The 23408-nt window shown below is 36.0% G+C and overlaps 1 protein-coding gene across 1 annotated transcript in view; it reads right to left on the bottom strand.

Annotated features, from left to right (window-relative positions):
- The window catches only part of LOC117104695 (putative GPI-anchored protein pfl2), a 53868-nt gene that overhangs the window by 10824 nt on the left and 19636 nt on the right, over window positions 1-23408 (bottom strand). Inside the window, exons 3-5 of the mRNA XM_033245578.1 lie at window positions 13487-13568; window positions 6719-6834; window positions 457-618 (exon numbers count right to left, since the gene is read on the bottom strand). The gene's annotated coding sequence lies outside the window, so the exon portion shown is untranslated. The remainder of the gene's footprint in view (window positions 1-456; window positions 619-6718; window positions 6835-13486; window positions 13569-23408) is intronic.

The raw sequence follows: 23408 nt of genomic DNA, 5'->3' as shown, positions 1-23408 counted from the left end.
CTGCCACACCCCTCCCCCACCCTTCACACTTTAAATTGTTTTCAAATTGGTACATAAAAGAATTCAAGTTTTGTAAGAATGATTTATGGAAGAATTGTTTGATAAACTCTAGAGGGAGTTGTGGCTATAAATAAATACATCTACAACATTCACTAGTGTGAATACAAAATGTCACTTATCAGCTATGCCACACAGATGACAATGCAAACTTATTTCATGTTCAAGAGCACAGATTGATCTACTACCCTTAATAAACTTCACATCAGTGATGGATTACTATAAATAAACTCTTTCTAAAGTAGAAGCAAACAGATTGATAAAATAATTGAAATTTTAAGGCATTCGCCAATAAAATTTTTTGACTATGAATTTTCTCAATTACTCATCTTTTTTCAAGCACCCAAAACCTTAAACTAACATTCCTAACACCTAATAAAAGCATCATTTGCTACTTACCATTAAAACTTGCTCAACACTCTACAACATCACAAAACTTTTAAATGTATGAAAATCGAGTCAGAATCTTTGGTCAAAACTTCAAAATGATCTCATAGTCCAGTAGTCTTCTTCTATATTTTTAAACTCTTCAACATATCTGCACTAACGGTATGGAAAAACCTAGTTTGCCAAAATATTCCAAATCTGTCAATGAACTCAAATACTATTCATCCACAGAATATAATATTCTTAACACAATTGCTGCCATGTGATAATAGGGAACTTTCGGTTGCACGACGACGGTAGGACGTAGAACGTAATGACGTCAGTAAGTCATCTGCGCATGCGAGAACGTTAAGGTTGCCTCGTCAAGTACACTGTAGATTCTGGAATGCAATTTGGCCAAACCTACGTATGCAGAGAACGTAGGACGCCAGGTAGGACAGTCACGCATGAGTGATTCCGTTCTAGCGTCGCGTCGTCGCACAAATCAAAAGCTCCCTAATAAGACACAGATGCTCGTCTGTTGTCACAAAGTTTAAAGGGCACCACCAATGTGACATAAACAAGATGCAAAGAACAACCCAAAAAAATTGATGAATTTAGATCAAAGGTGAAAAAAGGCATACTTATTAGTTCCATTACTGTTCGTGCAATTACCTTATTTTCTATATAATTTATTAAGCAATATTTGCATAGCACTTTTACAATTAAAAAAAAAACACACACACACATGGCTGACAACTTGTGTCAGCCATGTAAAAAAATTAAATATACAAAAATTTGACTGGATCATATTCACCACCAAATCCCACACAACCCACAATAGCTTAAAACAACATGGATAATATTCTTATACTTAAAAGGTTTACAAATTCAGAAAAACCATATAAACCCATTATTAATATGTTACGATTGTATTCAAGTTGATAACAATACTTCAACTATTCGTAGTTGAATACTTCAACTACAAAGTTTTCTCCAGTTGCTGCAATCTTGGGCCACTGAGATGATTTGGTGTGGCTGCAGCATTCCCTCAAGATCACCCAAAAGGTGCTGGATATATTTTAAAAACAGAATGCACTGGCGACCAGGTTTCCTCTTTCCATACAGTGGTACATACAAGGCATATTCTTTCACAGACTCATTATCTGGAAGGCAAAGTATATGGCCCAGATATTTGAGCTGGTGTGTTCTTACTTGTACAATAAGAGGACTTGTATCAGTCAGGATGTTATGGTTGAATTTAGAAATCTTGTCTATTCACTTGATGTTTAGAATCATAAGCAATTTTGCTTTCCATATCCTTGGAGATAATCCAAGACTCACAGCCATGTAAGAGGACCGTGATGCAAGTTGTCTTAAACAGCTTTACTTTGGTGGGGATAGGCAAGGATGTACTTCTCCAGAGATGTTCAAGTTTCCAAAATGCAGACCAAGACAGAGAGCTTTGCGACGTTTCAAATCTGCGGCACTGGATGCCATACTAGACCCAGATATTTGAAGTCAGATACATGGATGGTATTGCCATATGCTTCAAGTGCTAGCTGTGGGTTGCAATTAATAGCGGTCATGTTCTCTGTTTTCGGAGCACTAATAACTACACCTAACCATGCTGCAGCTGCTGCAGTTTTGGAGATCTGCGACTGGGCCCGTGCCATTGAGGACTTTAGGAGTGCGATGTCATCGGCAAAGTCCAGGTCATTCAACATTTTAGCTGGGTATCGCCTTGATCTGGGTGGATGGGTCATGATACCAGATTCGGCTCTACATGTTTTCAACAAGAGGTAATCCACTATTCCCTAATATTATAAACAGAAAAGGGGCTAAGACATCAAACTGCAGGACACCCATTGTTACTGGGAATGGGTCTGAGATGTTCCCATCAATCATGACAGTACTACTTGAATTGTTGTAGAGTACTTGGATGGCCTTAACCAAGGTTTCAGGGATGCCATAATGACGCAGTACTGCAAACATAACTGTCCTGTTGATGGAGTCAAAGGCTTTCTTGAAGTCCACGAAAGTGACTATCAGAGGCAGTTGGTATTCCTTAAAACCTTCCATGATCCTTCTCAAGATGCGAGTTTGCTGTACACAGCTACGACCAGATCTGAAACCGACCTGGTTGCTCCTTAGCACAGGATCAATATGTGGTCTAAGACGGTGGATCAGGATTTTATTGTAGATTTTTGCTGCAATAGACATTAGTGAGATGCCCCGGTAATATGTCATAAGGGAGAGGTCACCTTTCTTAGGTAGAGGAATTATGACATTAGTGACCCATTGTTGTGGAGGTGACAGTGTAGTGCAGGGGTGGGCATAAAAATCGGTCAGAGCGCCAAAGTGAATTTTTTATTTAACACCGAGGGCTGCACAAAAACCAAAAACCTCCAAGCTCTGCTTTTACACCATTTTATTTTTAGTTTTAATGTTACTTTTCACATATATTCGGTGTCGGGCTGTAAAAAACAAGGTGTTTTCTAGTCAATGTTGCTTGGTGGGCCGCACACATAGGGTTTTAATTTCATCTTCTCGGGCTGCATGCGGCCCAACAGCAATGAATGATGTCGATCATGCAATCACCTCATCCCTGCAGTGCTTCTGCTGTAACAACACAGTCCAATGCAGCTGCCTTTTTAATTTTCATGGCTGCTATGGCTTTGGCGGTCTCTTCACGAGTAGGGGGGTTCCGTGATGATAGGAAGGTCCTCAATAGCTGGGGCTGGCAATTCTGGTGAGTCCAATTCACTATCATTTTTAAGAAGGGAACTAAAATAATTTTTCCACTCCTTCAGCAAATCTGGACTACTAGATGGAGCTGTTCCATCTCTCTTCTTCACTTTTGGATTTTGCCTTGAGTGCTTTCCAGAGAGGTTGTGAATTATCTTCCAGGTGGTATTGTAATTACCCATCTCATCAGATAGCTTCAGATCCTCCATCTGTTTGCTGAGTACAGCTGCTTCGTCTTCTTTGTAAGGTTGGTTCAGCTTCAGACCTTGTCATTTGAAAATGGCAGGTTTTCACTCACAATAATTTTCAGGCGAGTGATTATTTTGCGGGATGGCGCTGATGGAAGGGGCAGAGAGATTAAAGAAATATTGCAGATGAACGTTTAATCGCTACACAGTGTAATCAACAGGAGACAGGCTGAACGTTCAGGAGTCAACAAGACATCAAATTTAACTTCCAATATTTACATGTAGAGAAACAATAAAGTGCACTCTCTCAATACCGACCCCCCCCCCCCCTCCCACCTCGGGACCGGTTATGATGTTTGGATTTCCGGAAAGTTTGGTTAGTGTAGCATATCTATTATTGAACCCTTTCCGAACAAATTGTTGTAGGCCAGCTAGGCTACAACCTAGCTTCTGAGATAGGCATAGGCCAGGCCTAGCTAGCAAGAGTCCCATGGGTTTGGTTCGACTAGCCTACGAAAAGTTAACATACATACAGTGTACAGTACATTTTGTTTTTCTGTACTGTACAGAAAATTTAATTACCAATAAAACAAATGCTTTTATAATATATTTACGTGCATTTTCGGTCTGATATTTTTTCCCTAAACCCCAAGGCATTCTTCGTGGTCGGTTGTTGTTAACCATCAGACATCAGGTCGCACCTCCTAAACTCTGCCAGCTATTTTTTTTCATGGGGTTATGTGCAAACATGTGCTTGGCTGTGATGACGTCAGATTGCCCAAAGTTTCATTGCGTGACAGCTTGCTGACAGAACGAACTCAGTGTATTTCGCCTACATTTATAAATTAAATCTAAATAGATCTAACAAATTTAAATTTTATTCTCTACAAATTTCCTCTAATTAAATTAGCAACATGTTTCTCAAAAGTGTCTTGTTTGAAGAATAAGTGAAGCTATGCATTTGTAATTTACACTGATGAATCTTACGACATCCAACTCCGAATAAACATCTACTAATACAGTCAGCGCTCGTAAAAACTTGGTTTGAGTTCCATCTTCATTTCAGGTTGATTCCAATCGATATTTAAGGAGCGATTTATACTTTATTAAACAATGGAAGGCGTAATTTTCACTTGATCTAACCATGTAACTTTAACGTTTACTGGTGTGTCGTTTTAAATCAATAATCTCTGGCAGCAGTTCGCTACTGGGACTGAGAAAGCAGTATGAACGGTTCATTCACAGGGTTAGGCCTACGCTGGCCCGTCATGGTGTCAGTAATAGACTGTCGTTTATCTACCTTCGTATTTGAAATTGAAATGATATAAATATCAATGTCGACATCATCAACAATCAACCAGACATCTATAGTTAGATTATTATTTGTTAAATTATTATTTTTTTTTATATCCATGGAGAGGGGATGTGTAGTGATCACATTCATGGATATGTAAATATTACACAGGTGGTCATGGACTATTTAATAAAAAGGCTGCATGGTTTCCACAGCAGCACAATATACAAGTCAGTAGTTGTAGCAGTCTTTGTTATACGCGTTCATATATTACAGTACCAAGAACAACCTTTGACATGACAATAATAAACACAAAATGTTTAAAGGAAGCAAATATGATTATGGGTAGTTTAACTTCCTTCGTCTGCCCTTGTAAGACATCACAAAATCCTTAACACAATTTAGATTTTTTTTTTAATCTCATGTTTTTCCAAACTTTTTTGTTTCGTTTGTATACCAGACCTTGTAATGACATCAGTCTTGTGTGGATTCCCATTTAAAAAACTGATGTGAGTAAAGACAACTCTGCTGAAATGTACAGTCAATGAACAACACAAGAATAATTATCTTCATCAATTGCGTTGAGTAAGGTTTGGCTGCAGTTCCTCTGGTATTTATATATTAGTGGTATTTATATAATAGTGACTATATAAGTGACAGGTTCCCCTTTTTAAAGTAGGGGGGGGGGGACATCATATCAATTCCACCAAACTTCTATAATTAAAACCCCAATTTTCAAAGCAAATGGAAGAACAACAAGTACGCATTGCTGTCATGAATTCTGTCTGTTCACTTGTGCTCTTTTCCAAGTTCCGGACCAAAACTAAGTAAACGCAATTGTTTGTACATTTTGTAACAACCTCAGTAACCGCTACATCGATTTTATGGATACAACGGTTATCAGGCTAAATTTATTGTGAAAAAATGTACTATACGTTGTTACAATTGGAATCATGTTAACTTATTAGGCCAATATTTTTACAAACTCAAAAATGCACAATTTCTACTATAAACGATTTATTTCTATACTAGTGTTTAATATTAGGAAAAAAAAATTGCTTGTCCTCCTCCACCCACTGATAGACCAAATGATTAATTAAGTAAATCACCTTGTGAAATCAAAATGCTAACTGATGTTTTGTGTGCTTCCTATCTCCCTTGTCCTGTTTGATTCTAAATTAGATGGTAGTATTTCCACTTACAATAGTGTAGTCATGATACTTCCACAAAAGTGAAATCAAAAGAGGAGAAAAGGAAAAACCTCTTGAATGTTTGTTAATGTAACTGTAAATGCAAAGAGACTAAATTAATGACTGTTTTAAGTTTATCTTATTTGTTTTTTAGTGGCAGATTCAAGGCGTCTAGCTGGCCCACCCTTCTAATTTTTTTCAAAATTTAGAAGTGGAGAAAAATGAAAATCATATTCAAATTTAGTCTGAAAGTGCCATTTTCAGCCAACCAAAGGTGCCATAATCATAAATTTTCTTACCTGGTCTACACTCTCCATCTGTAAAACTCCCTCCCTAGGCCCACCTCTATTTAAAATTCCTGGATCTGCCACTGTATTTTCTGTGCGAATAACCTCAGCCATTTTGAAAATGTAGTGTGGAAATAAATGTTAATTGCATTCACTTAAAATTAATTATATACGAAAGGCTATAGGCACCAGAGCTTTCCGGGGGCTTCGCCCCCCTGGACTGGACCCTCACTGGGTTCCTAGGTAGCTCCCTGTCCCCCAACCAAAGCTTGGGCCTACGGTCCAAGGCCTTCTTATTTTCTTAATTTAATTCTTTTGCTTAAAACACAGGAAGAGGGCCTACACCGCATATGCCCTGAATCCACCAATAGGATAAGATTATAGACAGAAAGTACAGCAAAGCTATTTCATTATTGATAAGGCTCCTAATGATTAGAAGTATTAAGATGTTTATTAAAGTGTTTTCATCAAAGATGGACAAAATAATGAAACCCCAAAATGTTAACATCACATTACTGTAGAATTCAAATGAAAATTAAGGTCTGGTTAAAATATTTCTTTCAAAATAAAAACATTTGTTTGACTTACCAATAGCGGGTTAATTATGGGATCACTCCGAAAACCAGCAAAAGAGTTACTCCTATTCAGAGAAGGGCGGTGACTGTTACGGCGCCTTAATGTTCCCGAAAAGTCCTGTAACCTCCCTAAATAAAACATAGCAAGATTGCTGATGTTAGCAGTGGAAAAACGGCTCATTATGGCCAGCTGATAAACAAAACACTATTACTGATGATGGATCTCTCATGATATGACAGATAATAATGAATATGATACACCATATTCTTTTGGAACAGTTCATTATATCAACAGGGTCTTCCTTTAAGTGAACATTTACAGATACTTATACAGACATGGTCATTATCAACCTGGTATATAAATAGTAGAGACCAACCAAAACATGTTACAAAGCCAACATCAGTGTGTTAAAAATGCAAAACCTTGTCAAAACAAAGTTGAATATTTTAAGTCTATTAATAAAGAGGTTTCAGTTGCTCGATGGCTAGAACTACATCCGCTGGTTCCTAGGCCCCCTAGCATGAAGGTTAGGCTTGTATTTCAAAAACTTCTAGGTTGTCTGTTTGGTATCCATCAAATTGCAAAATAAACAGATTGCATTAGCATCCCGCTGTGCATTTTAGATTATAGAAACCGTACAACTCTATGTCGAATAAATGTAGAAAGATATCTGAATAACTGTAGAAAAATACTGTCAGCAAAAGTAAAAGTCAGGAATAATAAAAGTCAATGACACTGTGGATGAATGCAAGATGATTATACAACAAATACATTGATATTAAACAGGTTAACATATATTTAAACAGTTTGTTATAGATTTGTGGACTACAAAAATACATATAAAAAATTATGAGGTGCTTTTGGGCTTCATTAAATTTATAGGGCATTGGTGATTTTAATTATTTCATTATTCATGGTTTTTCTTTTTTAGACAATGTCTATGTGGTAGTTTGATTTGTTAGGCCTTTAAGAGGATCCAAAAAATTTGCTTATCTTATATTAAAAAATGTGAAGTCCAGGGCTCCAACTTTCCAACTACACACTGCCACTAACTATATAATGATAATGGTAGAATATTTGTACAGCACCTTCTCCACAATAAAGTCATCTCAGGGCACCGACAGTATTCAGACCACTAACCAAATTGAAAAACAGAAAAAAAATAAAAGTAAAATAATGGACAGGTAATGGTTCAGGTATTGAAGTGAGACGGCAGCCAACAATGGCACTAAACGAACTGTGAACACAAAAAGGAAGAAAAAGAAAGGAAAATGCGAACTCCCAATGTTGAGATGGCGTTGCCACCGCTAAACACAGGTACCCAGCATCAAATTTACCACAATTAACCTTTTTCTTTTTTTCATGATTTTCATTACTATATTTCATTTATGTTGTACTCCAAATTTGTTATTGTTAATGTATTTTACTGGTGTTCATTGCTTAAAGTTCATTGAACTTATATTGAACTCCATCCACACATATCATATTTTCAGTTCTACATTTAATTATAATTATTGATGAAATATGAATTGTCATCCTTAATTTTTAGTAATAAATACTGTTATATTATTATCTGTTCATTTTATAATGAAATTCATTTTGTCAATGTATTATTTATGTGTGGAAAAATTGCAATAAACAAACAAACAAACAACTAATGTGAAAGGCGCACCTGGGCCTAATGCTCTCATCCTATCAAAAGGATATGGTTTTGAAGGTGAGAATTGCCAGATGAATGGCATTTCAAAGATGTGTGGCTGTCGATCCAGTGTATTATACAAAAAAAATACTGGTTAGCAGTTTTGAATGTATTCACTTTGTTGTCAGGCTTACAGCTCTAACATGTCTTTTGCACTTCATCGTATTGTCATTTACAGTTTTTGCATTTCATTGTTGATGTGTAGAATAAAAAACCAGGGTTCGAAATAACGCTGGTCCGCCGGCCAATGGCTAGTATAATGCATGGCGGACCTGTTAATTATCCCAATAATAAGTCTGTGTGACCAGTTAAAATGTCAATGAAAGTCTGACGAAATACAAAATACAAAATATTTCACACAGATAATGTCAACAAAATCGCTATTTTCTGTTTATTGTCATGTTAATGTCAGCTACGAACAGCCTTGGGCTCAGTCATTCAAGGCGAACCGATGGACATCACGCACTAGCCTAGACCATGGAGGAATCGTACAGAGGGAAATAACCTTTTCCGCATGTTATAGCGACAAGGAGAAGTTGATTTCCGTCTGTGACGTGTGAGCACCGTGAAGTTAAAACATCATGTCATGTATCCATCCCACAATGCAACATGTGACAAAAAGTTAATAAACAACGCAACGATTTCCAGACGGAATAACGCAATAATCACACCCTGTAAATGAACCGTTCGTACAGTCCCAATAGTATTGCCATGGAGATAATCTATTAATTAAAACGACACACCAGTAAAATGGTAGATAAAGCAGGGTCTTGGATAAAGTCAAAGTTACGCCTTCCATTGTTTTAATAAAGTGCATTATCGCCTATGAATACTTAAAAATCGACTGTAATGAACCTGAAATGAAAAAGGAACTCAAAGCAATTTTTTCTACGACAACTCTTTTTCAATAGACGTTTAATTCGGATTTGGTATGTCATTAGATTCATATAGGCCTAAAGTATCAGTCTACATAGTACAGTACATGTAAATTACACTCACATTCCCCCAAAAAACATTGCTAATTACGGAGGAAATTTGCAGAAGGAAATTTTAATTTGTTAGATTTATTTTTAGATTTTACTCTAAAACAAAACCACGAGGGTTTCTTATTCATTTTAATAAATTTCTTTAATCAAAAATTTATCGGTTTACACTATGTTGGTTCCTGTCAGCAAGCTGTCACGCACTATGAAACTTTGTGCGATCTGACGTCACCACAGCCTAGCACATGGATGCCCAGCAACATGACCACACGAAAAAAATTAACCAATTAGCGGGCAGAGTTTAGGAGGCGCGACCTGATATTTACAACAAGTCGCATCGTGACCACGAAGAATGTGTTGTGTTTACAGTTTAGAAAAAAATGTCTACCGAAACCGAAAATGCACATAAAAACTATATAAAAGCATTCATTTTATTGGTAGAGTAATACAACTTGCTGTGCACTACAGCTAAACAACAGGTACTGTACGTATTATATGTTAAATGTTAACTTTTTTCGTAGGCTAGTCATACCGAATTCACTGGGCCCCCTGGGCTATGCTAAGCCTATTTTTAGCGTCTAGGCCCTTAAACTCGCCTGCCTTATTCGGAAAGGATTCAATAGAAATGTTCCACAAACCGATCTTTCCGGAAAACCGAACATTGTAGCGAACATCGTATTGCGAGAGTGCACTGTACATACAAATAGATTCCTGTATTTATATTTCGCGGCATAATTTCCCATACTGAGTCAACAGAATTTTTCTGTATCTGTCAACAGGGGTGTGGGGGGGGGGGCTGTTCAGTATCTTTTCATGTATTTAGTTTTCTTTGTCCAGTGTTAATTCATTAGGTTTTAATTTAATTTTTAAATTTTGCTCTTTCTGAACTAATTATATTTTTCATTACTTGTTTTCTTTTTTAATTTTCATTATTTTCCTTGTATTTTTGTGGTTTTAAGTTACAATCTTATATATTGTTTGAACGTGCCTTCTATATGTCGTGTGCCGCTGTTATAAAGTTCAAGTTCAGTGTTACTTCATCGGTGAGGGGCAGCATGATTAGCATGTCAAAAATATGGTATTTGGGCCTTCCAAAGTTGGCAAGATAGTGGCTAGTGAAAAGGATTGAGGACCAGTAAAAATATTAATTTACTGGTCCACTTGGCTAGTTAAAAAAAACCTTAAGGGAAAAAATATCACACTTAAATTTCTGCCACACAAGGCATTCATAAATAATAGAACCATTCATTTATGTTCTTTATTTGAAAATGTCTGTGGTTTTTCAAATGAGCATTCAGTATTTAATTTTTTTTTTCCAGGTTTATTCTGATATGTGTGGAATATATCTTTAATCATAAAAAACTCCCAAATATTTATTTGATGGTTATTTATGTTAATCCTAATAATAGACCTAATCTGCTCAAACACAAAATATATATAATTTAATTTTGTTGCATTGTCAAAATCTGTAATAATTAAATTTTAGTAATTTATTTAAAAATATAATTGAGAAAGCTTTACCAATAAGGATAACTCATACTTCAATATAATGACATCACAAAATAATGTTTATAATTATCTGTCGTTTTCCTTTTCAAAATATATGAGAGACCATGCTCCTACTACTTTGGAAAGGAGTCTGACTATACAAAATAACTGAAATGTAAATCTTTTAACACTCTGGTCTGCCATCCAATGTTGAACACAGATAAACATAAAAACAACGTATCTGGTAGTGCACAACAGCTGCCGAGACATGAATCTCCTGATTCTCGTCATACACCTGTCAGTATGATAGACAGGAGGTCAAATGAACAACAACCGCTGCCATACATACTGCAAGGTGTCATGTCCATAGGCCATCTGTAGCATTGTAGTAGAGAGTATGCTACAAACAATTACCGTGCATGATTATTTTTGCAGCAGAAATGGTTCCCCACCTCAAAATATAAAAGTATTATTCAGTAACTTGTTTTTAAAAAAGTAGATTACTTAATTCTTCAAACAAATAACTTATTATTGAGCATCACAGCAAATGGACACTGAGGGTGTGTTTCTACTGATAAACACAAAATAATCGATTTTTTAAAACCGTTTTTTTAATGAGTACCAGACAGCCCACTCCTCATGTTTGTTGACGTTTTACTCGCCTAATACGATCTAGTCTTTGCAGTGATTGACCTGGAGGTCACACATTAGGATAAGTTTGATCAGCCAGTTGATCGAAATTGCCTTTGCGTAGGGTTTGATAATCCCCTTATCGCGTCGAAGCGAATTCAATGGCTGGTCGTTGAAGCGTGCAAATTGTACCATTGCAAAATAGGGGTATTTAGTTTGTGTGAATGTAGAGAAAGTTGTAGGTGCAAGCTCATAGTACTTTATAATAAGCAAAAAGGTAATACTATTATCATACTTCAGTAGGTATACATTTATTTTAACATTGTACAAATGTGCCTATTACAGAAGCTTCTACTATGCACTTGCATGACCCATTGAAAATGGTATGGTCTGATTATCAGATCTGAAACCGGAACTTTGCCGAGGAGAATACGTGGGCCTAGCAGAATATCGTCATTTATATACTGTCATAACTACTATATTTGTTATGTAAATACAATAAAAAAATATATCTATGTGTTCACCTACACATGCACAAACTAAAAATCAAAATAATATTTAAAGATAATGCAAATAACATTCTAAATTTTAACTCCAAAGTTAAGCTCCTTCTGCTCAACAATACGGTCGAATACTCGTTCGCTATTCTAAAGCATTGGCTTCTAAACTGACTTGCTACTGATTGATTCTTACAAAAATAACATGTCCGACATTATTTATTAACCAATCAAATTGATTTTTACATTTGTTTTAGGTAATAAATAAAGCTACATGTTGCCACAACAATGCCGAAAATCGGCCCAATATCAGCGAAGCAACTACAAAAAAACTTCGAGCGGTTCACCACATTTCTGCTAAAACTGTAGGTTTTACACGGAAAAATTTGAAAAACCATGGTTACAAAATTAAAAAGTCCGACAAGATTTTGCAATCTCATGGATTAAAATTAAGATTACTAAAACTGTTATTAAATTTGGAATAGGATAAAAGAACAATGTCGAAAATCGGACAAGTAGAAGTAAAGTTATGAAGAGAAATGTGCGAAAAAATAGCGGAAACAGCTGAAAATCGAACGTTTCGAATTAAATTAAATGAATTCGCGAAGATCAAACTTATCCTAATGCATTTCACACCTGATAATCGCTTTTTTGTGTTGCAGCTAAAAGGTGAAATAAACATGTGACCTGAAAAATCATTTGTGGTGATGATGATATTAATGAAGGGTAATCCATGTTTCCTTGACACTGTTGCTAGCTGGTGTGAGTGCAAGAGACTGTGCTCACTTTCAAAAGATTCCCACAAACTCGCAAAAGACTTTGGACCCTGAGATATATGGTCATACCTAGGAGTAAGTCTGACTGCTCGATTTAACTGAAGTTGTAATTTCCTCAGTCCATTTACGAAGCAATAACACTGCAAAACCTAGTCAAGATGTAACTACAGTAAAGTTTGGAAGTACTCTAGCATCTTAGGAACATTTGGCTTTTGGTAATCTATGATTTGATACTTGTCTAACTTTAAATTAAATGAAGATAAAACATTTAATATTTCTGAATGCCTAATTATGATGTTGATTACAAAACACAAAAACAGACATAAATTTTTGTAGTATATCACATTTTCTATCTTATTTAAAGACCAAACATGACAAGGTATTAATTACAAATTACAAAATGAGAGTGCGAAGAAAAATTGTTTGATGACATTATTTTGTCTCTACTGTTAGCATGGTTAATTCATTAATTCTCATACACAAAAAAGAATGCAGATAATGATACTTTGGAAGTGAATAACACTTGTGCTAGTTAACACTGGGTTAATTGCTCAACCTTCATGTCAAGTTAGAAATAAGAGTTTCTGTGAATCCTACCCGAACTACAATAACTCTACAGATTAATGATTAATTGTATGAACACTTGACCATGTGCAATCTGCACAAACATAAATACAATGAACACTAAATATTTAATGACAACTTACCATCTGTATCTTTCCCCCTGCTCATCCGAGCGGAATAACTACGCTGGAAATTCATCATTTGATTGCCTAAGATTCTGTTACTCTATATTTGTGGATCAATATGGAAAATAAAGATTTGTTCATTCAATAGTAGCATGTGATGAATAGGATTTATTTTCTTTTTGTAAACACTTTAAGGGTACACTCAAAAGAAATCATTCTCAAGTTTATGAAAAACCGAAACTAGAGGTGCATGGGATGTCTTTAATCAACTGTCAAATTTCCATAACTGAACAGGAAATAAGATTAAGAAAAGCCCAGAAGAAACCGTTTTCAAATAAGTACATGAAGAAAGTCACTTATACCCCATTCAGATTAGCATCGCATTGCGATCAGGTTGTACAATTGCGACACCCAATCACACCCAATCGCAAAGTAAAATCGTATGTGAAAGCTCACCAATAGTAGTCGATATGTAATCGATATCGCAATTGTTACCCGTTGCGATTGGGTGCTACAATCTTTATTACTCCCGATTACCACGGAATCTGATCGCAACCAATTCCACAGGCACTGTTTGGCTGAGGTCAGGAAACATAGGCCTAGCCTCCGGAGGCCTAGGCCATAGAATGTAAAGATTGTTTGTGTTGGTCTGAATGCGTTTGTTGATTGCGATCGGGAGTAATCAGTTTTGATTACCACAATTACATCGCAACCGATCGCAAGAGAGTGTAGTCTGAATAAGGTATTAATGTCAATATTAAATGTCCAACTTCATGTTCTTCAGTAGAAAAGAGTTTGAGATCATTTTCATTCAACCACTAAGAATGAGTTCAAAGAAAGAGTTTTCTGATTTCAAGGTTATAGAGGCTGTCGACCAGAACAAAATTTGAAAATGATACCTTTTTTAAGACTTTCGTTGCAATTGGTATCATCTTCATCTTCTTTTTTATGTAATTGGTGGTAATCCAAAATCACTCCAGTTTTTTAAACCAATTGTAATGTTCGGGCACATTTTGACACAACAGACATTACATTTACAATATGGCATCAATTTAAACAACTCTATTAACTGCATAATGTTGACTGACCTAATTCTATTTTGGTTGAGAAAATGTTCTCTTGTTTGTTACACTGGAAGACTGCATGTTTATCCAGCATAACATGGACATGAGTAATGTTTGAAATGAAATTATAGAGGGGGTACTTTATAATTCATACCAACATTTTTGAATAGCTGGGTTACTGGTTCTTCCAGGATTATGACTGTGTACAGAAGGGATGCAAGTCAGATATGTACGGACTACACTTGTATGCGGAGTTAATTTCTTCTTGCATAGTAAGACTTGTATTTAGCAACACTATGAAAATTGTACAAAAAATTATACAATAATTGGGCTAAATAATATCCTTAAATGAGGTTATCAACCAACCATATTTTTGAAAATTTAAAAAAAACGGGGGAGGGGAGGGACTACGATAAGACTACTATGATGGAAGACCAAGGCTCTGGAATAAACGCCTCTGAACATTGAACAATCACCTTCACTTGACAGTAGTAAGTCACTACTCAAGATGCACCTTTTATAATAATCTCTTTTTTGGACAGCACCACAAGCAATGACTGTTGGAATGGCATCATATAAATTGATTGATTGATTAATTGATGAAAGATAACCTTAGGAGTGGATGGGATTTTGTTTCCTCCGTGATCAAAGTATGACTAAATAATCCCTACAAATTTGTTATTACCAGCCAAGTAATAAATATGAAGCACAAAGTGCCTGACATTTAATTACTTTAAGAGAGAATCTTGAGAACAATCTTTGTAAGAACGTGCAAAAAAGATCAGATGCAAGCTTAGTCAGCAGACTTTAGTCATTTAAATCCTAGCATGTCTGTGTAAATAAATACATAAATAAATTTTTAGAATCACTTTACTTGCAATAATAATCAACAGTGGCAGAGCCGGGTGGGGGAGATAAGCCCCCCCCCCATCGACCAAAGATGGTCGGGCAGTCGGGCCTTTCCAGTCATCCAGAAGTCCCAATTTTTTTTTTCAATTTCGTTTTGGTAGGAGGAGACACCTCCTCCTATACCCACCAACGGCTCGGGCCTTGGGCTACAGTTACACCCATAAATACTTAGGGGGGCCCCCTAACATCTTAGCCACCACCCCTCCATAAATTATATCCTACAGCCACCATTGGTAATCACAAAAAATAAATTAAATATTTGTGAAGTTCTTTGGTTTGATTTTAGTTTTGTGTGTCTGGCGTTCGATAGTTTTACCAACATTGGCTTAACTGAACCAAGAGCAAATGAGCTCTTTGTATCAATAAGGAATAGGCTTACAGGTTATTTTTCAGTACAAAATTTAATGTTGAACTGCTAAAATTTGTACCGTTACCGCGGAAGAAAGGCCCCATCAAAGAGGCCAAGCTTTGCCAAGCCTCCTACTCCATAGCAGCAAGTTGGCACAATTCATTGAACCAAAAAAATGGACACTGCTTTTTTTTAATACAGTAAAACCTTGTTTTTATGTACCCCAGTTACACGAACCCTTGGTTTTACGTACGCCTCATATGGATGATGACGTCATCAAAAACCTCGAAAATATTCAAAACAAACAGCCTTTTGAGAGCAACCATAAGTAAAAAGACTATAACAATAAACTATAACAATAAACAAACTATAATGCAACATATTTTCATTAAACAGCAATGTTGATTGAGTCTAATACCGGGTTGTTATAATCTAAAACCACGTCAACTGAGTGAGATGAACAACTACCGATGGTGCTCAAATTTATTGCTTTCCTCCGTAGCTCCGTGTGGCAAACCATGGAAGAACTCGTCTTGTCAAATTTTCTACACGAAGTTGAGTATACATAGTTTCGTACACGAACGCTAATTGGTTGGCTCGCCCAGTGCATAGCACATGGTTGCTATTTCACGTACACAAACGCTAATTGGTTGGCTCGCCCAGTGCAGCGCACATAGTTTTAGTTTGTCTCAACAGGCTCAGACAACACCACAGCTCTGTTGTTTAGAATAGGCATGAAGGGGAATTTCCAAGTTATACCTTTGTCATATAGGTAATCTTACAGTATTTTCATGTTCTTTATTTTAGTCAAATAAAAGATATACAGTGATGAATTAATACACTAGACACGTGGTTTTATTTGAACACTTTATTATGACATCGTAAAGTGATGAATAAAAACACTAAACACATGGTTTTATTCGTAGGCCTAGGCCTAGAGGCTAGGTCTAACCTATAGGTAACATCGTACATTCGTACATACGTTTATTGAGCGTTACATATGCATTAGGTCAAAGGTTTCCACAAATGTAACCCATTAACCTCTATTTTACGAATCCCCCGATTTACGTACGCCCTCTGGTCCCGTACCGTAAAATCAAGGTTCTACTGTATATTGTTTTTGGCATGTTGTATACCGCAAAGCAGAGGGTTGTGATGCTAAATAGGTATAGTTTAAACTTGGCCCAACATTCAAAAGCAAACTTTATAGTTAGTACATTTCCTAATACTGTGTGATACTACATCCCTAAACAGTCAGGCTTGAATCACAAGTATAGTGAATACAGCGACAATAGCGGATTCAGAATTTTTTGTCAGAGTGGTGCGAGTGGCAATCGAGCACCTAATTTTCTGAAGAGGATGCACACTTGGTTGACAGAGGAAGGTTTAGGGGTGTTTCCTCACCTATTATGGGGTCCATGTGGCTATGACCACTGGCAGCTGTTTAGTGATTTTAATCTCTTATCTAACTGATTTCACAATTTGTGCCCCTTTTACCACCCCCATAGATCCACCACTAGGGAAACCTTTTTCCCTCCCTGGTTTTCACATGTGCAAACATTTTTAGGCCTAAAAAGAGTATACTTACATGTACTATACCATTCCCTGTGAATATGCCTTAAAGTCATTGCTGCTTTGCTATCAATAATACATCAATCCAAACAAACAATATTTAAAGGTCAGAAATCAATGAAATATTCAGTTTTCTATTTCGAAGAGTTGAATACCGACAGTTGATTGAAAAACTATATAAAATTCAGCCAAGATCCAATATTCACACCATGACATTTTATAGCAGTATAGTCATTTTCCACAAGCATGTCAATGCTTAATCAAGGCTTAGTGTGGAGTGACAGCAAAATACAATAAATGTTGCTTCTTATTCCAACAAAGTGCAGTATTCATCCACATTACTTTGCCAAATCTATAGTAATGTAGCCAAGATATGAAAGCAATTTTTTTAACTGTTTGGCTTGAAAGTGTTAATACTATTAAACCACAACCAATGGAAGGACTCACTGCAAACTGCTTTTGAGTATTATCGCTTTTAATAACCTACTACAGCTCCGGTCACATGGTATACTTAAACCTATGGACAAGACTGGGAAAAAAACATTGGTTATAAACATATTAATAATTAATCCAGCATTAAAATCAGTTTTAATTTGACACTTTTAAGTGTTCAACATGCCAAGTATTGCAATAAATCTTTGATTATATTTGATATGATATATTATTAATATTTTCATTGCATACAACTTTACACTGGCTAAATTAATTTAAGGATTACTGTCAGTAAAATGTAAAAAAAGTGTAAAACTTGTGAAAAATGAATAGTTTTAATCTGACTCATTGGAATTTATTAGTACTTCAGTACTAAAATAAGCAGGATGTGTTTAATTAATTTCAGGATGTGTTTTAATTACTTTCAGATTTAAACACAAGTATTGAATTTAATATGTAAAGTTAAATTAAATAGTTTATTTGCTGGAAAATAAATAAAAATTATTACATAGGAATTTTGAACAAAATATTAGTTTGAAATATTCATTTACTTTAATTTATTTCCCACCTATAAAAAAAATAAGCATGCACAATATTTTTGTAAACATCTTAGCAACAATATTCCAAATTGTTATTAATTTCTAATCTAAAAATATTTATTTGACTTCTTTTTGATGATATTCTGGCATTTTTTAAATCTCTCGCTCTTTTACACACACTCTAATGCTACTGTGACACTTGCACAAATGCTTGTCTCTCTATTTATTTACTTTATTTCCACCAACAGCGAAGAATTCCCACTTACAGATAAGAAAAAAAAATGTATAAACACAGCTTATATAAATATAAAGCCTAAAAACCTATGCAAATATACACAAACATTCAAAACAATAAAAAGCAGACAGTATACAAACAAGGGGAAAAAAACACCCAGAAAAAGAAGGACAGCGTGTCAAAACAAGGTTCACGAACAAATGAACAAAATTTGATGTAAATATGGGAAAAAATATCAATGTCAACATCAGTCAGAGATGAAATATAATTATATTGAACAGGAAGTCGAGAAAGAAAGTTTGCAATTATTAACACGGTTAAAGGGTACAGAAAAAAGAAAATAATTACGCAAACTTCTAGTGCAAGTCCGAAGACCAAACAATTAACAAAATGACAATTAAAGATGGAATTAATACACCTAAAAAGGAACGTCACATGCATTAACAATCTACAGTACGATTCGGAAGAACAAGAGGACGGGTATTACAAAATGTTGAGTGTATTCTGTCGATGCGAGCTAAATGAGAGGCGGAAGCAGAGCAATATACACTGCAATATTCAAAATTAGGTGTAACTAAGGTTTCGTAAAGATTAAATATTGCGCTTGGACTGTTAATATATACCCCTACAGTTCCGCCAAATGAAACCCAGTATTCTGTTTCCCTTCTGAACAACATTATCAACGCGCATACAGAAGTTTATTTAGCATTAAGGCTGTCTCTTATACACATCTAGATGTGTATAAGAGACAGATCTATAGTAATGTAGCCATATATATATATAATTTACTCTATGGTTAAATTGGTGTATTTTGCCAATACTTCATAATTGGGTTGAATAAAATAATCAAAAGGAAAATATCTTGAAAAAAATACAAAACACATGATCGATTTATTGTCATTGTGCACAACAGTAATATCATATATGAACTTTATTTGAGTATTTATTCTTGAGGTCTTTATCAAGGTACATGTATCAATGCGAAAAATAATAATTTGATGCCGTGAAACCTCGAATTGAAGTCCTGCGCGCTTTTTTTCGAATGGACTTCTTTTCGAAGCTACTTTTGCAAAGTATATAGGGGCGGTGGCTTCTTTTCAAAATGTACGATGCAAATTTTGGGAATTACTACTATAAAACAATATAGGGCCCCTGTAACATAAATCTATATTTATTTTATTTTATTTATTTATTTATTACGCTTCATCACTGCATAAAGAAAACGAAAACAATATAAAAATACAATGGACAGCAGCGAAAAGGAAGGGATGAACAGGTGACAAGCAGTGTATACCTGCAATAAATCACCTAAACTACTGTCTAAACCAAGCATTATTTTTTTTCCTTTAAAGTTCATGTACAATGTATGTATCGTAATATATCGAAAAGAAGCCCATGAGCCTATCTTGAAAAGAAGCCCATGGGATATTTTCGAGGTGGGCTTTATTTTGAGGCTATTTTTGCAAATTGTGAAGAGGGGGCTTCAATTCGAGATGGGCATCTGCTCGAGAAAAGACTGGTGACAAAGCATGGTTCGATAGTAATTGCCAAAATACCGCAAAAAGAAAGCGCTGATTATATCGGCAAATGAAGAAAGACAAAACACCTTACAAGAAAGAGAAATATGAAAGGGCAAGAAATTGCTACATCCACGCCGAAAAAATGGCTAAAATTAAGTATGCTGCCAATCTTAAAACTGAACTTTCTGATAGAAATTTAAGCAGTAGGAAATGGTGGAGAGTTGTTAACTTATTGTCTGGTAGATCAGGTCGTGCTGATATTCCTGTCATTGAACATCGTGGCATTGTATATACAGTAGAACCTTGATTTTACGTATGGTAAGGGACCAGAGGGCGTACGTAAATCGGGGGATTCGTAAATTAGAGGTTGGGTTAAATTTGTGGTAACCTTTGACCTAATACGTACGTAACGCTCAATGAACGTACGTATAAACGAACGATGATACTTAGGCTAGACCTAGCCCCTCTAGGCTTACGAATAAAACCATGTGCTTAGTGTTTTTATTCATCACTTTACGATGTCTTAATAAAGTGTTCAAATAAAACGAAGTGTCTAGTGTATTAATTCATCACTGTATATCTTTTACTTAACTAAAGAACATGAAAATATTGTAAGATTACCTATACAACAAAGGTATAACTTGGAATTCCCCTTCATGCCTATTCTACAACAGAGCTGTGTGGTGTTGTCTGGGCCTGTTGAGACAAACTAAAACCATGTGCGCTGCACTGGGCGAGCCAACCAATTAGCAATCGTGTACATGAAACAGCAACCATGTGTTTTGCACTGGGCGAGCCAAACAATTAGCGTTCGTGTAAGAAACTGTCTACCTAGCTTCGTGTAGAAAATTCGACCAGACGAGTTTTTCCATGGTTTGCCACACGAAGCTAAGGAGGAAAGCAATTATTTTGAGCACCGTCGGTAGTTGTTCATCTCACTCAGTTCACATGGTTTTAGATAACAATCCGGTATTAGACTCAATAAACGTTGCTGTTTAATGAAAATATGTTGCATTATGGTTTGTTTTTTGTTATAGTTTATTGTTATAGTCTTTTTACTTTTGGTTGCTCTGAAAAGGGCTATTTGTTTTAAATATTTTCGGGGTTTTTGATGACGTCATCGTTGATACGAGGCATACGTAAAACCGAGGGTTCGTATAACTGGGGTATGAAAAAAGGAGGTTCTACTGTGCTACATCACAGGAAAAGGCAACTCTGTTCTGTCGAACTTTTTCTGAGAAATGTACTTTCCTTGACGCAGACGCCCCTGCTCCACTCATACGTAATCCCGAAACTACATGTACCATTGAGAGCATCGACTTCAGGCCAGCTAACATTATGGAAATAATGGCGTCATTGAAATCAGACAAGGCCTCCGGACCCTGGTCCTCTTAGCAAATGTTTTTCATGCAGTACATTTCCTGAACAATGGAAAACTGTTTCAGTAACACCAATTCACAAACGCGACTCAAAGTCAGACCCATCAAAGTATCGTCCAATATCTCTCCTCAGCACTATGAGCCGTATTTCCAGATTTATCTGGCCGAACGCCCTCTTGAGGCATAGCATTGTGTAATACAATGTTCCCGACGGGTATTTGGACCTGTTCAACCATGAAGCCTTCGTGGTCTAGTGGTTATGACGCTCGCCTTGTCAGTGAGAGGTCGCAGGTTCGAATCCCGTCGGAGGCATTTTATTACACAATGATTTTTCATAGGACTTTGAAAAGCTACAGGGTAGCCTACGATGTTCCATCATGTCCTTATTAAACACTGTATATGTACCTTTGATGATTTATATTATATTTATTCAACAGTGTTAACGGCTAACTTCCTTCAATATATATATATATATATATGTTGGGTCAAATTTGTGTGGAGGTTGAAAATACAGGGGGAGTCTTTATGGCCCAAAATAGTGATTTTAGACCACACTGGTAATGTAATTCGACAGGCAAATTACAGTAATATTTTTAGCCAATTTCTTTGAAAAAAATTTCATAGGCATAGGGCCTAGGCCTAGCTAGGTATACAGTAATTTCATTTTACAGTAGTTTGGAACGATATCAGGAGTGGGGGTGGTGGTAGTGGCCTACTAGGACTACAATTTATTTGAAGCTATCTTGGGTCCGATCGTCCACACCAGTTGGGCCCAATCGTCTGTTACCCGAAGTTTTCATTACGATGATCAAGAACGTATACTATCTAGGCCCTAGGCTAGGCTTAGATTGCTCACTCTGCTACGTATACTACTACCGCATAACAAAGAGAAAGCGACCCACACGGTGCATTCTTAAATTTTACACACATTATTAAAATGTATTAAGACGATAACACGATATCACTGACTGAACGATCTACCACCCTCATATCGCATTAACTACTGTACTGAACTAGGCCTAATGTTTTTGTTAACTAGAGTACTGACAAGATGGCGGAGCAATGCAGAGTTATGTACCCGACAGTCGGCTGCCTTTGTATTTTCACTTGTCTTCAATTTGCATTCAAAGGGTACATTGCTGCATAGCCAACTGGATATAGTACTTTCATATGACTACTCATACAACAGAAAAAAACGTCGCATGGAGTTAGTGAGATCTAAATGAAAAAAACGATGTATTTCAGCAAATATTAAAACCTTTTTGTTTTATTTTAGGCCTTCTTCAAAATACCTATGTCACAGCAGTTGATTTTTTTTGCCATAAAATCAAAATAGTTTCATCCATGCCGACTTGCCGATCGGTTAGCGTGAGCCCTGACTGAACTCTCTGCAGAAACTTGACATCGATCTTCGCATCGCGAGGTAAAACATAATGTCGGAAAAATTTTCTTTGACGCATGCGCATTTGCATAAATGTCTACACACATACGCACACACAATAAAAACACAAAGGAAAAACAGTGAGAGTGATTACAATATTTCCTATTGCATTACATGCATAGGAACTAAAAAAAGCAATTCGCGTCTCTGGGTACATCAGTACGTAACTCCAGATTTAAGGCTGCAAGGTTCTGAAGGAATCTTTCCATAAATGGCTTTGTTCTTCCAACACAGAATCCGACAGAATTTGCCCTAATGCACTGTTAAAATAAACCTTTATGCAATCATTCGGTTCGTAGTCTTACGTATTGGGTAATAATAATAATAATAATAATAATAATAATAATAATAATAATAATATATGAGTTCTTCATCATCATCATCATCAATTATTTAAGTCAGTTTTCTTCCCTCTTCCAAGGGGTTACTGACTGTCACTCGTTCCATGCAGCTACACCATCTCTCCACTTCTTCCTGTCTTGTGCATCATACTCCTCCAA

The sequence above is a fragment of the Anneissia japonica genome, unplaced genomic scaffold (assembly GCF_011630105.1).
Source record: "Anneissia japonica isolate Jap-2015-1 unplaced genomic scaffold, ASM1163010v1 scaffold287712_len2945570_cov188, whole genome shotgun sequence".
In the NCBI taxonomy this organism is placed as follows: domain Eukaryota; kingdom Metazoa; phylum Echinodermata; class Crinoidea; order Comatulida; family Comatulidae; genus Anneissia; species Anneissia japonica.
Note: the sequence above shows the minus strand (reverse complement) of the source record. Positions and strands in the feature narration are given on the sequence as shown.